Raw genomic sequence first — 3613 nt, 5'->3', positions numbered from 1 at the left:
TTGGGCACTCCTTTTCAATCCAGTCCCGTCGAGTTCTGAATGTCCGTAACATGCAATCTGTGACATATGAAAAGTTAGCCTTTGGTTTCAGAAGCTCCTTTTTCATGGAAGCAATGTGGCTTCTGATGCTGCTCTCATCTTCGCCATCCCACACTTCAACAACCTAAGAAAGAAAAAAAATGTGCCAGACACCTTTCAAACTAAATGATGTTACATGCCAACGCCAGGCAACTGATGCTTACAGCAGTAGGTCTTTTCATTCTTTTCGCCATTGTCTCGCCACTGGCCAATGTACTTGTGGAAGTCCTTTTGGTAGGCAAAATTTCCCCACTCTGTATCTTTATCTTTCTCCTTTCATACTTCGCCTTGAAGCGCAACGATTCCCTCCAAGAATCCTGAAAGTTCAAAATGTCAACATTTTATTACATCTCACAATATGGTTACTAATATGTTTTGGTTATTACTGCAAAGCAGAGCTAGAAATTGGCAGATCTGCCAGTTGATAGCATTGCTTTGAAACATTCTGAAACATAAAGACAAAATGTGCATTTTTTCCTAAAGCACTGTGCTGCTTTCAATAACGTTTGCTTACTGGGGTATTCTAAAGCATGCATCAAGAAATTAAAATACGCAAATTAATGTTCAGAGTGGTTAGGGCATGTGCAAGGTGCTACGGGTCACTGTAACATGCAAATACTCTCTCAGGTGTTCACATTACGTGCATGAGATGAACAACACAGACCTCATTACCAGCCATGTTGAGTGCTGGCAGTGCACATGCTAGCTAATCAAAAGCCTACATGTGAATGTACCCGCTAGCAATCGAGGCAGTTATGGGAGAACTAAAGCTACGTGCTAAATATATTTGGCCAAGGCATACTTCTGTGCAGTACCAAATGCAACAGATGAAACGATATTGCACAGAAGTCACGGATAAGCCGTAATTTTTCAAAGAGATCAAGTGCTGTGCCACTAACAAAACACTGTGGCAGTACTACAGGCACAACGCGCATGAAAGTAAAATTTTACCATAAACATAACATGTTCCATCTATCTTACTATATTTTGCTGAAGAAAAAAAAATTCTGATCAAAGGACGAACTGCTGCAGATATTACTTAGTAGAAATCAGCAATACGTAAAATACGTAAAAAGTAGTAAAGCTTACATATCCAGTTCCAGTGCTGTCAGCCAAACTGGGGTATTTTGCTACCAGCGCTTTGCTTGCTTCCTCATACAGCTTTCCTGGATGCCTAAACAAAAACCAGTGTTACCAGAGAGGTCAGCGAGCCATGTGTATCAAAATTCAAAAGAAGAAAGCGTACACATTCTCTACTAATAGTGTAATTACTGCAAGTAACACAAAGAGAGGCACTGTAAAAATCAGTAAAATCAAGTGTGCTTACTGATTAAGGTAATGGGCATTTCTCACACAACACAAATTTCTGACTTAATTGAGGTAGTGCGAGCAATACCAGAAACGCTACAGTGCTACAGGACTGATTTTTTGGTGTTAATGCCACAGATTGACTTGCTGGCTATGAAAGTTGAAAGTGTAACTTTCATTTGCCTGACCACCTGTTGCTCCTATTATGCACCAAAATTGAGTATATTAGTGTCGTGCCTTTTTACTTTGTGAAAAAGTGACTATTTAATCACAGCTTGTGGTCTTGGGTTCTAAAAATGAATAAACGCTGATTGCTAAAAATAAATAAATAAATAAATAAATTGAAGAGTGCACTAATTCCAAGATAATTGTTTCTCATGATTTCAAATGTTACGAGCGCCTTTGCGAGAAAAGCAAAGCCATGTCAATCTGGAAATGTTCATTTTCGACACCCCATGGCTTCGTAGATTGTCATTGTGACCAATTCCGAATTACGAATTAATTTTGATTTCTAGTACCATGCCACCAAAGCGACACTCAGCGAGGTGAACTCGCTCGAGGGGTCACTAAATTTGCTCACGTGACTGGGATATGTCAAGTGCATTTCTGTGGCACAATCCCAGGATGTGTATACAAATGCAAGCAAAATGTGTCCTAAGATACCATAAGTTCTTTGCTGAACTTTTCTTAACTGTGCTGTTAACTTTTACATCACAACTGACACCTAATGATCAAAATCAGTTAGTTGAATCATGATTATCTTTTGCATTGTTTTAGATAGTCCCTAAGTAGGAACAGGCTGTATATGAACCTGCATGCTCATGCAAGCATACTTCTCTTAGCTGTCAGTCTACAATTACTGCACATTGGCTAAAACTGAATGAGCAACATTGCATGCTTGCATTGACAACACTTTTGCACACATACATGCTAAGAAACAGTGTGTACTACAAAAAATGAAACAGGAGGCTCACTTTGTTTAGCACCATACAGTAGACCAGATAATTCTTACTCAAGGGGACCCCAGAATTTCATTTGAATTATCAGATGCAAGCATAAACTGACTTGGGGAAACATATTAGCCTATACTGTAATGAAATATTCATTTATTCGCATATTTAAAATCAACTGCAAATTGTTGACGGCATTTAGCAGCTTGTGACTTCAAAACTAAGTTTTCTATCCCAGCAAGGGCAACCAGTTCTTTTCTCCTCATGGTTTTGACAGCTTTGACAACTGCAGGCAGGCAATGAGCTTCATTTTCAGCTGTTTGAAAGATATATGCACTCAAATGTTCAGCTGAAGTGACAAAGGCAGCTGATATTTCCAGTACGGACAATAAAAATAAGTTTGAACTAGCAGAATTAACCGAATGCTGCAGTTTGAATTAAGCTGCTTTTAAGTACATTAAAAACATAGTGGGTCAAACAAAAATACAAGATTTGTTTGAATTAACTGAGACGACAGAATATCCAAGTTTGAATTATTGCAAGTTTACTGTAGGAAGGCCATCCAGTGCAACAAGATAACAGCATTGTAAAAACAAGGTGCGCAAAAGTATATAAACTGCCTCTCACATTCCATATGAGCAGAGGTCATGAAACAACCACTGGATGAGTCGCTGCCTCTTTTCAAAGTGCATCCCAGCACGATGTTCCTCAACAGCCATTTGGATGTCCAGCGGTACTGGTGGGAGTGTGTATGACGTAAGTGCAGGTGCTAGCTGCAGCGGCATTTGTGCTACTTCAGCGTCCAAAACATCCACAACTCTGCAATAGTAGGTCAAAATAACCACAGCTATAAAACAGCAAGAAGAATCTCAGAATTTTTCTATAGTGAATAAAAGAGCTGGTAGTCAATCTTCAAGATTCTTTCTTACAGCTAATGAAAAACATAGAAATAAATTTAATCGTATATAAGTAGGAAAATTATGAATACCTGCGCTCGTGGCGTTATAGGCGATTCTTTTAATGGAAAACATAGGTAAAATCCTATGGAAGTTTAGTGCACGGAACATACAGACAGACAATAAAGTATATCAAGCACGGGCACCAACAAATGTACCATTTGTTGAGCATGCACTCGAGGAAAATATGTGACGACAAAAAAAGTGTTGAAAAAGTGCCTTCATAAGATTGCACTCGGAATGGTGCAGGCTTGTGGATGCTTCATTTTGCCGCAAACAGAAGCATTATTTTTGTCAAAGAATGCCTCCAATGCGTACTGT

The 3613-nt window shown here is 39.0% G+C and overlaps 1 long non-coding RNA gene across 1 annotated transcript; it reads right to left on the bottom strand.

Moving 5' to 3' along the window:
• Positions 1 to 347: 347 nt before the first annotated feature.
• Positions 348 to 3027, bottom strand: LOC139046999 (uncharacterized). Its single transcript, XR_011507032.1, has 3 exons — positions 2964 to 3027; positions 1168 to 1252; positions 348 to 395 (listed from the first exon to the last, which is right to left on the bottom strand). It is a non-coding gene; the product is annotated as an uncharacterized lncRNA (long non-coding RNA).
• Between the last annotated feature and the right edge of the window lie 586 nt (positions 3028 to 3613).

The sequence above is a fragment of the Dermacentor albipictus genome, chromosome 6, assembly GCF_038994185.2.
Source record: "Dermacentor albipictus isolate Rhodes 1998 colony chromosome 6, USDA_Dalb.pri_finalv2, whole genome shotgun sequence".
Lineage (NCBI taxonomy): Eukaryota > Metazoa > Arthropoda > Arachnida > Ixodida > Ixodidae > Dermacentor > Dermacentor albipictus.
This window is presented reverse-complemented; position numbering and strand designations above follow the sequence as displayed.